Source organism: Macrotis lagotis, chromosome 2 (genome assembly GCF_037893015.1).
Source record: "Macrotis lagotis isolate mMagLag1 chromosome 2, bilby.v1.9.chrom.fasta, whole genome shotgun sequence".
Classification (NCBI taxonomy): domain Eukaryota; kingdom Metazoa; phylum Chordata; class Mammalia; order Peramelemorphia; family Peramelidae; genus Macrotis; species Macrotis lagotis.
In genome coordinates, this window is record NC_133659.1 from 202,836,558 (window position 1) to 202,851,090 (window position 14,533).

The 14,533-nt window shown below is 39.5% G+C and overlaps 1 protein-coding gene and 1 pseudogene across 2 annotated transcripts in view; both read left to right on the forward strand.

Moving 5' to 3' along the window:
* UBE2O (ubiquitin conjugating enzyme E2 O) overlaps positions 1-14,533 on the forward strand; it is a 100,353-nt gene that overhangs the window by 51,275 nt on the left and 34,545 nt on the right. The window lies entirely within an intron of this gene.
* Positions 1-14,533, forward strand: part of LOC141514051 (membrane protein BRI3 pseudogene) — a 32,539-nt pseudogene continuing 18,006 nt past the window's right edge.

Sequence of the window (14,533 nt, forward strand, 5' to 3'; positions counted from 1 at the left end):
CCCAAGGAAAGCAGTCTGTCTGTCTTTGCTTTGTTTCCATGTTGAACATTGATCCAAATTGAGTATGATGAGAGAGAAATCATATCCTTAAGGAAGAGACAAAAAGTCTAAGAGATAACAATAAGATATCTGTTGGGGGTTTTTTTCCTAAATTAAAGGTAATAGTCCTTGCACTTTGTTCAAACTCCACGGCTCTTTATCTGGATACAGATGGCACTTTCCTTTGCAGACAGCCCAAAATTGTCCCTGGTTGTTGCACTGTTGCAATGAGTGAGTCCTTCAAGGTTGAACATCACCCCTATGTTGCTGTTAGGGTATACAGTGTTTTTCTAGTTCTGCTCCTCTCACTCAGCATCAGTTCATGCAAATCCCTCCAGGCTTCCCTGAAATCCCGACCCTCCTGGTTTCTAATAGAACAATAGTGTTCCATGACATACATATACCATAGTTTGCTAAGCCATTCTCCAATTGAAGGACATTTACTTGATTTCCAATTCTTTGCCACCACAAACAGAGCTGCTATAAATATTTTTGTACAAGTGATGTTTTTATATCCTTTTTCTCAATCTCTTTAGGGTATAGACCCAGTAGTGATACTGCTGGATCAAAGGGTATGCTCATTTTTGTTGCCCTTTGGGCATAGTTCCAAATTTCTCTCCAGAAAGGTTGGATGAGTTCACAGCTCCACCAACAGTGTAATAGTGTCCCAGATTTCCCACAACTCTTCCAACAATGATCATTATCCTTCCTGGTCATATTGGCCAATCTGAGAGGTGTGAGGTGGTACCTCAGAGAAGCTTTAATTTGCATTTCTCTAATAATTAATGATTTAGAGCAATTTTTCTTATGGCTATGGATTGCTTTGATCTCCTCATCTGTAAATTGCCTTTGCATATCCTTTGACCATTTGTCAATTGGGGAATGGCTTTTTGTTTTAAAAATATGACTTAGTTCTCTGTATATTTTAGATGAGTCCCTTGTCAGAATCATTAGTTGTAAAGATTGTTTCCCAATTTACTACATTTCTTTTGATCTTGATTACAGTGGTTTTTATCTGTGCAAAAGCTTTTTTAAAAAAATATTTAATATTTATTTATTCTCATTTTGTACAAATAATGTTTTTATACATTAATATAATATTCTTGTTTAAGAGTAAACAAAATACCCCCTCCCCCCAAATTGCTTGAGCAATAAAGTAAAGGGGAGAGAAAAAAATTAAAATTAAAAAAAATAATAGTAATAATTGTAGGTATGGCCAGGTGGAGCAATGGACAGAGCACCAGCCCTGGAGCCAGGAGCACCCGAGCCCATATCCGGCCCCATACACCCAACAATTACCCAGCTCTGTGGCACGCAAGCCACCCCAACTCCACTGCCCTGCAAAAACCAAAAAAGGAAATAAAAAAGACCCAAAATAAAATAAAATAGTAATAATAGTAGGAGTGGCTGGGTGGCGGACAGAGCATTGGCCCTTGAGCCAGGAGCACCTGGGTCCAAATCCGGCCTCAGACACCCAACGATCACTCTGCTATGTGGTTCCAGGCAGGCCACCCAGCCCCATTTGCCCTGCACCCCCCAAAAAAATAATAATAATAAAAAATGTGCTTCAGTCTTTGTTCCAACACCAACAACTCTGGTGTGGGTGGATCACGTTCTTTATGATAAATCCATCGCAAAAGTTCATATTTTTCCATGGTTGCCATTGCTGATCACAACTCCCTCCTTTCGTATTTCTCCACTACCATGTACTATATTTTCTCTCTCCTTTCACTCTGACTCTGTTGTAGGGTAGCTGAGTGGCGCAGCAGACAGATCCCTGGTCCTGGGGCCAAGAAGCCCTGAGCCCCCATACCACCCTTTAGGCCAAGCATCCACCTGGCCCTATGGTCCCAGACAGGCCATCCAATCCCAGCCCCTTGCAAGAAGTAAAAAAAAAGAAAATGTGTTATATCTGACCACTCTCCCCCCATGGTCCATCCTCTCCTCCATCACTCATATCACTCCCCCTTCCCCCTGCCTCCCCCCCACTTCTTACTCCAGATGTCTATACCCCATTGAGTATATATGCTGTTTCCTCTCCTAGCCACCTCTGATGAGGCGAAGATTCCATCATTCCCCCTTGCCTTCTCCCCTTCCATATCATTGCAATAGTTCATTGTAACAAAGAAAAATCTTATTATATGAAATATCTTGGCCTATTCCCCCTCTCCTTTTTCTTTCTCCCTTTATATTTCCCTTTTTTCTTTTGACTCCATTTTTACACCATATTTTATCTTCAAATTCAGCTTTCTCCTGTGCTTCATCTATAAAAGCTCCTTCTACCTGTTCTGTTAATTGAGAAGGTTCATATGAGTATTATCAGTGTCATTTTTCTGTGCAGGTATACATGCTGTTTATCATCATTAAGTCCCTCATATTTTTCCTGTTCTCCTCCAATCTCTATGCTTCACCTGAGTCCTGTATTTGAAGATCAAACCTTCTGTTCAGCTCTGGACATTCCAAAAGGAACATTTGAAATTCCCCTGGTTCATTGAAAGTCCTTCTTTTTCCCTGGAAAAGGACATTCAGCCTTGCTGGGTAGTTGATTCTCGGTTTCATTCTAAGCTCTTTTGCCTTCCGGAATATTATATTCCAAGCCCTACAAGACTTTAATTGTAGTTGCTACTAAGTCCTGTGATATCCTGATTGCAGCTACATGGTATTTGAATTGTGTCCTTCTGGCTGCTTGTAATATTTTCTCTTTGACTTGCGAGTTCTGGAACTTGGCTATAATATTCCTGGGGGTTGTTTTTTTGGTATCTCTTTCTCGGGGGGATTGGTGGATTCTCTCCATTTCTATTTTGCCCTCTGCTTCTAGGATATCAGGGCAATTTTCCTGTAGTAATTCTTTGAAAATGATGTCAAGGCTCTTTTCCTGATCATGACTTTCAGGTATTCCGATAATTTTTAAATTATCTTTCCTAAGTCTGTTTTCCATATCAGTTGTTTTTTCAGGGAGATGTTTCACATTTTCTTCTAGTTTTTCATTTTTGGGGTTTTGAGGTAATGAATCCTGGTTTCTTGTAAATTCATCAGTCTCCCTGAGTTTTCTATTCTTTGTCTGAAGGATTTGTTTTCCTCAGAGAGTTTTCTTATCTCTTTTTCCATCTGGCCAATTTTGCTTTTTAAAGCATTCTTCTCTGTAACTTTTTGAACTGTTTTATCCATTTGACCTAAGCTGGTTTTTAGCATGCTATTTTCTTCAGCATTTTTTTGGATTTCCTTGACTAAGCTGCTGACTTCATTTTCATGTTTTTCCTGCATCTCTGTCATTTCTTTTCCCAGTTTTTCTTTTAACTCCCTCATTTGATTTTCAAAGTGTTTTTTGTCATAGCCTGAGCCCAATTTCTGTTTTTCTTGAAGTCTTTAGATGCAGGAGCTTGTGCTTCCTCATCTTCAGACTGAGTATTTTTATCCTTCTTGGGATCATAGATAATGTATTTCTCAATGGTGTTCCTCTTTTTTCTCTGCTTGCTTATTTTCCCAGCCTAAGCCTGTTTTGGGGTGCTTCCCGAGCTTTTGGGACACTCCCACAAGGATCTCAGTGTGTGAGGCTCTGTCCTCCCTCCTGGTCTGTGAATGACCATATGCGCCCCCCTCTTCCATGGGGCTGAGGTGTGTGTGGGGGGGTCTAAACTGCGATCAGTATCTGAATGTGGTCAGCACCCCAGAGTCCTGTTCCAGGGGCAGAGGACAGAGCTCTGCAGTCAGTCTTCACTCCCCTCCCTAGGTTCAATGGGCTCATGCCCTGGGGGCTCCTGATTACAGGTTCTGCCTGCTTCTGTTCCTGGATCTGGGCTGAGGTGGCCATGCTGCTCTCTGTGTGCCCTGAGGGCTGGGCTTCACATGCTCGCTCTGGCAGAGGTCCCCCGCTGTTCCCCCACTTTGTGTCCGGTGCTCCCCAGGGCATAGCTCAGGAAACTCCCCCGTTGCTGTGAGCCTCGGCTCCCAGTGCCCTGGGGCTGCCTCCAGGAGGCTGAAGTTCTTAAGCTCTGGGGGCCGCCCCTCCGACCCCGGGGAAGCAGAGCTTTTCTTCTCTTTTCCCGGTTACTTTGAGTAGGAGAACTGCCTCCCAGGGTCCCTCTGTGGGTTCTGTCTCTCGAAAATTTAGAGTCCTTAGTTTCGAAGATTTATGAGAGAGTGCCTAAGACACCATCCACTCTTGTCACCGTTTTGGCTTCGCAAAAGCTTTTTAATTTAATGTAATCTAAATCATCTAATTGGTTTTTGGTGATGTTCTCCAAATCTTCCTTATTCATAAACTGCTCCCCTTTCCATAGATCTGAGAGGTAGACTAGTCCTTGATCTTCTAATTTGCTTATAGTTTTGTTTTTTATGTCTAAATTCTGTAACCATTTGGATCTTATCTTGGTAAAAGGTGTGAGGTATTGGTCTAATCTAAGTTTCTTCCATACTGACTTCCAATTATCCCAGCAGTCTTTATCAAAGAGGGAGTTTTTATCCCAATGGTTGGACTCTTTGGGTTTATCAACCAGCAGATTACTATAATCATCTCCTGCTTTTGCACCTCGTCTATGCCACTGGTCCACCACTCTGTTTATTAGCCAATACCAAACAGTTTTGATGACTGATGCTTTATAATATAATTTTAGATCAGGTAGGGCTCAGCCTCCAGAGAGGGATTATTATTGTGGTTTTATTGATACTGTTCTTTTGTTCTTTATTTTAAATTTTGAAAAAGTGGAATCATGGATGATGTCTTGACTAGTTGAGTGAATTAGATTTAAGTGGGTTGCGGGCAGGGGGCGGGGGCAGTGGCGCCCGGGCTTTCCCGGGGCTGCTGCGAAGTTGGGAGGCTCGAACCCCGGAGGAGGAGGAGGAGGAGGAGGAAGCCTGCACTGCCGCCCCTCCGGGTTCTGGCGGCCGCCCCGGCCCTTGGTCGCTCCCGCCCCTGCCCCTCAGCCGGCCATGGATAACAAGCTCCTGCTGCAGGAGCCACTACCTGCCTACAACGTGGAGGCCGGCCAGGGCGACTACGCTTATGGGCGCCACAACTACGGGGGCCATCCCGGTCACCCCTGCCCAGCCCGGGCTCCAGCCGTTTAGGCGATGCAGGTTGGCCTGCCTATACACCTGGATCCTACAATATTCAACCACAAGGTGTGTTCCAGCCTTCCAGTGCCATAGTAGTTGTTGGAGAATGTCCAGCCTGCAGAGTTGGTGTTTTGGAAGAGTCTTTCACCTGCCTAGGTATCTTATTGGCCATTCTCTTCCTTCCTTTTGGACTTATCTGCTGTTTTGCTTTGAGAAGGCAAAAATGCCCTAACTGTGGAGTAGTTTATCTTTAAATGGAACAACACAATCCAGCTTTCCTATCCCCACTTTTCTTTTTTCTAATGTAAATGTCTTGTATAATAGCTTTATTTGATCAAATATCAGAACTGTTTTGTAAGGTGTGATGGGATAACCAACGTTTCATGGGCTTGCAGAACGTGGAAAAAAAAAGCAAACTTGCTTTCAAAGTTAATGACAGTTCTGATATAAAACACTGCTTTTTTTTTGCAGTTTTCACTTTGCAAATTAAGAAATGCTGTTTTTATAAATGAGGTTCATACTATTTTAACTGGTCCTGCTTAATTTGATGTTTGCACATTGTCACCTCTGTATATTTTTAAAAAATAAAGTTAACTCACCTCAAAAAAAAAGAATTAGATTTAAGTGAGACAAAGTTGCAAAAATCATCAGCCTCACTCTTGCTTCCTGAGTCATTGAAGTCCATTGGCAGGAAAAGTGCAGGAAAAGTCAAGATGACTGAAGATGGCTCAGGATGCAGTTTATAACATTGACATCTTGGATATCTGACCAAGCTCCTAGAGCCACAGGCTAGGATTGGGTGAATCAAGTAGACACTTGGATGGAAAGGGCTTAGCAAACTCTCACACAAGAAGTGATAATCCTCTAGAACAACCAGTATACATAATGATATTGACCTCCATAAATAAGGAAGCTCCTTCCTTCAGTGTCTGCTCTGAATTTTGTTCTAGAGTTGTCTAAGGTAATGAGAGTTAGTCTAGTTAAGAGAAAGCAAAGTGGTGCAGTGCATAGAGCCTCTGATTCAGGAAGATCTAATCCAGCCTCAAACACTTAATAATTACTTATTTGTGTGACCTTGAGCAAGTCACTTAATCCCATTGCCTTTCAGAAAAAAACAAAAAAAGAAACATTTATTAATTTGATTGCTAGAGAAGTTCATCAGTATTGGGTGTCAATTTCACACTTACATGTGTTCTGGCTATTGGACATTGCTCTGGTGCTTTCCTAGTCACCAGTGAAGTGAAGCAGGCTTTTCCTCCCGTGCTTTTTAAGTGTGATATTTTCAGCCATGTTGTTGGACATCCTTCATTGAGGATAAGAACAGCATCGAGGCCAGCTACCACTGACAGTAAATTATTTAACTTGAAAAGGCTGCAAGTCAAGACTAAAGTGGATGGATAGTTGTTTGTGATTTTTTTTTTTGTTCACAGATGAATATACACTCAGTGCAGCCTCTGAAGCTGAGATATAAGAGTGTGAATCAGTTCTTTGCTACTTGTACTAATTTGGGCCTAATAACACCCCCCAAAAAATGTTCATCAACTAGCACCACACCATCCATATGTAGAACCATCAGTTATAACAAGTAGAAAATTTTTTAATGCTATGGATAAGTTCAGTTATATTGGCAGTATACTTTCCAGGGATATACACACAGTGGATGAGACTGACACACGCATTGCCAGAATTAGGTCAGTGTTTGGGAGCTTCAAAAAAAAATGTAGAAGAGGAGATTTATATGATTGACTACTAAACTGAAGGTCTACAAAACTATTTACAGACCTCATTGTGGTATACCTGTAAAATCTGGACAGTCTGTGAGTTGTGCCAAGAAAGTCAATCACTTCCATTTGAATTGTCTTAGGAAGATTCTGAAGATCCCCTGGCAGGATAAGGAAAGGACACTGAGGTCCTCTCTCAAGCTGAACTGCCAGACATTCAAACTCTACTACAGAGAGCGCAATTCTGGATTAGCTACGTTATTCAAATGTCAAATATGTTTGCCTAAAAGACATTTTTACAGAGAACTCACACAAGGCAAGTGCTCATACAGAGTTCAGAAGAAGTGTTACAAGGACACTTTCAAGGTGACATAGGAGACACTGGCACAGGACAATCCAGTATGGTGTGCTAGCATCAAAGAAGGCACTGTGTTCTCTGAACAAAACAGAATTTTAGTAGCTCAAAAGAAACATGAGATGTGAAAATTTAGAACTATCTCCACTGCAAATGTTAATTTGAATTGTTTGTGCCCACCTGTGGTAGAACCTTTTGAACTGGTATTTGTCTAATCAGGCAGTCAGAAACACTGAACCTTGTCTCTAACATAATAATGTCATTTTCGTCCTCCATGTGAATGAAGGACAACAATCATTAAGTGCTTCTAACTTTGTGTCAGACACTTCCCTAAACCCTGGAGATAAAAGCAAGGTCCCTGACCTCAGAGAGTTTATATTCTAATGGAGGAAACAACATACAAATTTTTTTTTTTTTGCTGTTTCTTTTGCAAAGCAAATGGGGGGTATGTTAAGTGACTTGCCCAAGGTCACATAATCAGGTAATTATTAAGTTTCTGCATCAAGATTTGAACTCAGGTCCTCTTAACTCCAGGGCTAGAATTCTATCCACTGGGCCACCTAGATGCTCCCATGCAAACAATTTAGATGCAAGATACTTAGTTTAAATGGAAATTAACCTTGGAGGATACTATAAGAGACAGGATTTGAACCCCATTCTTTCTGACTTCAGTTTAAGAGTGCTGTTAACTGAACCAGTATTTTTCTTTTAAAAAAAATTATTGATTTATTTATTTAGAATTTTACAATTTTCCCCACCACCACCACAGAAGGCAGTCTGTTAGTCTTTACATTTTTTTACATGATATACATTGATCTAAGTTGAACGTGATGAGAGCGAAATCATATCCTTAAGGAAGAAAAATAAAGTATGAGAGATAGCAAAATTACAGTAAGAAAGCATTTTTTAAAAATTAAAGGTGCAATAATAGTCTTTGGTCTTTGTTCAAACTCCAGTTTTTTCTCTGGATACAGATGGCATTGTCCATCACAGATACCCCAAAATTGTGCCTGATTGTTGCACTGATGAAATGAGCAGGTCCATTATTTATTTAGAATTTTACAATTTTCCCCCTAATCCCCATGTTGCTGTTAGGGTATACAGTGTCCTTTTGGTTCTGCTCATCTTGCTCAGCATCAGTTCATGCAAATTCTTCTAAGCTTCCCTGAATTCCCATCCCTCCTGGTTTCTAATAGAACAGTTCCATCACATACATATATCACAATTTATTAAACCATACAAGCAAGTATTTATTAAACATTTCAGAGATGAGTAACTTATGTCTCAGACCAGAGAGAGCTGCTAGTAAGGGCAGCTAGATGGCGCAGTGGATTAGAGTATTGGCTTTGAAATCAGGAGGACAGGAATTCAAATCCAGCCTCTGACACTTACTAGCTATGTGACCTCGGGCAAGTCACTAAAACCTGATTGCCCCACATTCAGGGCCATTTCCGATGGTCCTGGTTAATATCTGGAAGTGTTATAGATAGGTCTAGAAGCCAGTTTTCCTGATTGACAAACTAATCAATGTTTTTTCCCATTAGACCACATTTGACTCCTTTGTCTATAATGATTCATTCATTTTTTCAATAGGCTACCAAAATATTGTTTCCAGAATTAGAAATTTCACTTGATTTAGTATCATCTGCCATATTGGTTTTTGGATTTTTGTTATTCAGTCATTTTAGTCAGGTTCAGTCATTTTATTTTATTTTATTTTATTTTATTTTATTTTATCTTTTTTAGTATTTGCAAGGCAGTGGGGTTAAGTGGCTTGCCCAAGGCCACACAGCTAGGTAATTATTAAGTGTCTGAGACCGGATTTGAACCCAGGTACTCCAAGGCTGGTGCTTTATCTACTACGCCACCTAGCCGCCCTGGTTCAGTAATTTTAGTAAGGCCTCTTCAGACCCTATTAGGGGTTTTCTTGGCAAAGACTGGAGTGATTTGCCATTTTTCTTCTCCAGCTAATTTTACAGATGAGGAAACTGATGCAAGTGGAGTTAAGTGACTTATCCAGAGTCACACAGTAAGTGTTTGAAACCAGATTTGAACTTAGGAAGAAGAGTCTTCCTGATTCCTGACCTAGCCCTTGGTCCTCACTGTTTTACCTTGTTGTGCAGCTTATAGGAATGTACCTTCCAATAAACAACCCTTTAGGTTGATTTAACATCTTTGCCTTCTTTTTGCCATTCACCATCTTAGTGGATTAGTTTAATGGGGGGGGGGGACCCTATCAAATTGGTAGACAGAATACCTGAATCTTTTTGAGAAACTAATTTCTCTCACCATGCTTCCAAATAATTTTAGTTCATTTTTCAGGGCTGAACTTAGTTCAAGGAGACCATAATGACTGACCACTTCAGTGACATAGCCTGTTTCAAAGTCCTTTTTATTTAGTTTCTGTGTGAGGTTCAGTAGTGGTCTTACCAGATTATGATGACAAGAACCCTGCAAGGAGATTGTTTTCCATTTGATTAGCTAATTTGAAGAAGAAGCTACAATTCATGAAATTATTCTGTTCTTTCAAATGTCTGTATATAAATCTAGAGTCTTCAGTATTTATACAATCTTTTCCTTTACAGGCTGTTTCTGTCAACACAAATTGAACAAAAAACTTTGGGGAGGAGGGAATGGAAAATATTTTTTTCCCATTCCTCTTCTCCTCAACTGAAATTTGTGTAAATTTATTCAAACATTTATTAAGTGCCAACTATGCGTCACACACACCGTGCTAGAGGTCTGAGATACAAAGACAAAAATGAAATAGCTCCTGCGTTCAAGGAACTTAACCATCCTATCAAGGGAAACAACATGTATACATATAAATACACAAAATATTTACAAAGCTATTGTGGGGATCTAAAAATGACTTCTATAAGAGATAAGCATTTTATTTGAGCTTTAAAAGAAGCTAGAGAATTCTAAGAGATACTGAGAACATGTATTCCAGCCCATGTAAAAGTACAGGTATGAAGATATACTGTCATGTGTGAGGAATAACAAAAAAGCTGGTTTGTTTTGAACCAGATGTAATAAAGGGAAATAGTGAATATTGATAAACCTGGAAAGATAGGCTGGAGACAGATTGTATAAGACTTTTAATTACAAACAAGAAGAGTTTGTGTTTTATTTTTAGAGCCAAGAGGAAGCCTTTGGAGCATTCTTAGTCTGATAGCAATTTGGTCAGACTTGTGCTTTAGTAATATCACTTTGGAAGATAGGAGAATTTTGAAGCTTCAAGGCAGGAAGCAAAAGTTCAGTAATGAGGTAATGAGGACCTAGAGAGAAGGGGACAAATGTGAGGAATGTTGAGAAAGTAGAATCAATGAGACTTAGCAAAGGATTAAATGAGAGAAAAGAGAAAAGTCAGCAGTGACATAAAGGTTGATGATATTTGTCCTTCATTTGTGAGGAAGACCATGACATCAGGGAGGTGATGCCATAGCAAGCACATGAATCGGATTTGAGTGGGGAGGATACTGTGCTAAGTCACCAGCCTCACTTTTTCCTGCAGAGCCATCTGGGTTCAGTGGTCAGATATGAATCTGGATGACTGATGGCCCTGGATGCGAAGTAATCAGGATTAAGTGACTTGCCCAAGGTCACACAGCTCAGCTACTACGTGTCCAGTGTCTTGAGATTGGATTCAAACTCAGGTCCTCCCAGACCAGTGCTCGATCCATTGCACCACCTAGCTGCCCCACATAGAGGTTATATAACTTAAGAAACTGGAAGGCTATAAAAATTAGGGAAATTTAAAGAAGGGGTGAGTTTGGGGGGAAATTCTGCTCATATTGATTGAGGAGTCTTGGCCAGATCAGTCTCTGCTTGGGTTGTTAAAATTATCTTATATTATACCTGTACTTCTTAGTTGGAGGTAGGGCTTTGAAATTAAATTGAAATTTTTAAAAATGAAAGAAAGAAAATTGTTTTATCTTTGAGATACTTTAGGATCAAGAAGAGATGATTATTTGACCTTGTACTGCAGACAGTTGAATCTCTAAATATATGAATACCTTCCTTCTTTCCTATTCCCCCTTCAAAGTCTGAAAAATTGAACTATAGCAGAGAGAGAACTTTGCTTCAGATCATAAACCAATAGACTTAAGTCCTTTATCTATTCTCTTAAATCTCACCTCAGAATACCTGTCCCAAAATCATATCTAACTCTTGGTTAAATGTAGCTGGATACTTTGACTCATTTATCCATATAGAAACTTAAGATTGATGTATTATTTTGGGGATTTTTTGGCTTTCATGGTATTCCTTGCCTTCCATTCAAGGAACTCCCAATTTTCCTAATGTAAAGTAAAAAAAAAATTGTCCTTTTCTTTCCTCCTTAGTAAAGCCTGGGGTTCTCTTTATTTCTGTTGTCTCATCCTAGGTAACTAGAGAATTTAGGAGAGGGTGTGGTCTTAGGGACGTGTTGGCTTTGCTAAATGAAAGCTAAGTTAGTGAGTGTATAGACCAGACTTGAAGACTTAAGTCTCTCTATTTAAGGCTCTCTTAGGCTGAAGCCAAGAAGACTTAAATAGACAGCAACTGAAGCCTGTCAACACAGCTTTGATCAATTATTAGGAAGACATTGGTTTACCAGCTCTACTAACTTTTTGCCTCACTGTGAAAAGGGTCTTTTCACATTAAGGAGGATAAAAATCCATTCAGAAGTTTGTAGGTTTACTAAAACTGCTCTGAAATATTAGTTTCTGAATAGGTACATTAATCAGCTAATTAGCTCATATGTTCCTTAATCATTGCTGGCCTATTGACAACCCAGAATGAAGTTAAATTCTAATCATTTGTCTTCGGAGTTTGTAATTAACATAGGGGGAATTACCCATTGACTTTGAAGTGAAGACTGAGTACTGTCTAAAGAAATCAGTTCTGTTTAGCAGGAGTGTAGCTTGAGAAACTTATGGACTTTAATTGTCTTAATAGGGGTCAGGCACTGTGCCTGGAAATAGAAGGGCAAAAAAATATAGCTCCTGCCTTCAGGGAGCATACTTTATACTGGTGGGGACGATCAGGAAGATAACTATATCTCTAGCAGATATATTTGAGTGGTGAAGATGAAGGATTAGTCAATAAAAATCTGTTAAACTGTAAGTACCTAGCAGCAATGGACAGAACATCAGAAATCAGAAAAATCCACCTTCCCAGTGCAAATCTAACTGTAGAAACTTACTGTGACTTACTATGATCTCGGGCAAGTCACTTCACCCTGTTTGCCTCAGTTTCCTCACTGGTAAAATGATTGTTCTAGTATCATCATGAAGAGTTGAAATGACTGAAAAGAACTAAAACAAAACCACTACCATTTATTAAGCGCCTTATATGTGACCAGGCTCTATGCTAGACGTTGGAGTGTCCCTTCCCCTCCTGGTACTAACTATCTAATGGTGGAAGACTGTACTTAGAAGCTAAAAGAGAGAAGAAATGGTGCCTGACTCAAAGGCATATTGAAGTTCTGCCTGCTTGGTTGACCTCTAGCCCCCCCTCCTTAATTGGAGTGTGTGGAAGGTTCTTTCTGCTTTCTTCTCTCCACCCCAACCACTCAAACACTTGGGAGGACAAAGTACTTAGTGGGTATGAGTTTTAAGAGTTGATTCCCTCTTCTTGAAAGATGAGTTTCTGGAGACAGTGATGAAGTAAATATAAGAGAGCAAGCTGTCTGTTGGTGAAAGTAGTTGTGGAAACTGTGAAGGGCCTCCTACAAATTTAGGATTTGAACTGAGTCTTGAAGGAAATGAAGGAAACTTAAGCAGTGGTGAAAAAGGCAACAAATTCTAAGCAAGGAGGGGTAGCAGTGGATAGAGCACTGGTCCTGGAGTCAGGAGAACTGAAGTTCAAATCCAGCCTCAGACCCTTAATACTTAAATAGCTGTGTGACCTTGGGCAAATCATTTAATCCCATTGTCTCGCAAAAACCAAAAAGAAAAAAAAATTAATCATGGGAGAGAGCCAAGCAAAGGACTAATGTGATTCTTGGGAAGGTAATCCATATTTGAAAATACAACGTTGGTAGCATGTCCTTCAAGTTACCCTGAATTTATAGAGCAAATAATTCTGCTTCGTAAAACCTAGATTATGTTTATTTAATCATTGCTGACTTGGGTCAGATCTGGAGCTCTGGTATCAAAGCTGTGTTCTAGAAGCTGCTTCTAATTTGTCACCTAGTTTATATGCTCAGCATATCTCTCTAGAAACAGCTTAAATATGAGTTGATTCAGGTTAATGGTAGTTTGGAAGATTTGATTTCAGTTGTGGTGTCTTTTTTTGGTGTTTATTTGGCTTGGCTTTTTAAGAGAGAAGAAGGTTCTACTTACCAATTTTAATCAGTCAAGCATTTATTTAGTATCTATTGTTGCCAGATGTAATGTTAAGAGTGGGGGATAGAAACTTAACCTTCTAAGGGGGAAAACATCATTTAAATGTAGACATAATGCATAATACATACAAAGAAGACCCAAACTAACCTTTATGGGGAAGGCCTCTTTCAAAGTTGAGTCTTGAAGAAAAACTATGAAGTGGAAAGAGATCAATCTAGGCAAAGGTGCTAAAGAGCAATAACAAGGCTAGTATTAACTATTTTATGCAGTGTGGAGGAGAGTTGTGTAAAAGGTAGTCGCCCATTTGTAAGCAGAGAAAATAATATTTGATCCTTTAGACAATAAGGAGCCAGTGGAATTTGCCCCCTACCCCCCAGGAGTGGGAGGGTAGGGATGGAATGGCTTTGTAGGACCTGCCCTTTAGGGAAATCACTTTGGCCAATGTATGAAAAATTAATTGGAATGGGTTCTTAAGGAGGGGAGATAAAATAGATGTCTATTATATTAGTCCAGGAGAGAGGTAATGAGGTCATAAATTAAGATTGTGTGTGAATAATGAGATGGGGATAATCTTGCCATTTTATTATTTATTATTTTTATCATTTATTATGAAATCATTTGAAACAATATTTGTGTTTATTATGTTATCATTATTAGGCACTGTAATTTTTTATATTTTCATCCAAAAAATTTTAAATTTAAATCTGAATTGTATTTGTGTAATTGTTAGAAGCAAAACTAAACTCTAAAGCATAATGTATTTATTTCTCAGTTGGCCTCGCCTGAAGTTTAAATGTTTGTCCTTTGTTTCCCATGTCACATATTAAGCCCAGATTTGTAAAAGACTTAAGCACTCAAAATGGGGAGAAATAGTTTTCCTGTAGTGGCTGAATTAAGGGGAAAAGGAATTTTCATGCTTAAATTACCTAAAAATAAAGCAGTGCTTAAAAAAAATTTTTTAGGTGCCTAACACTCAAATGGTTCAACTAAATTTTCTGTGGCTTTTCTTTAGTGCTGTTGGCACTATTAAT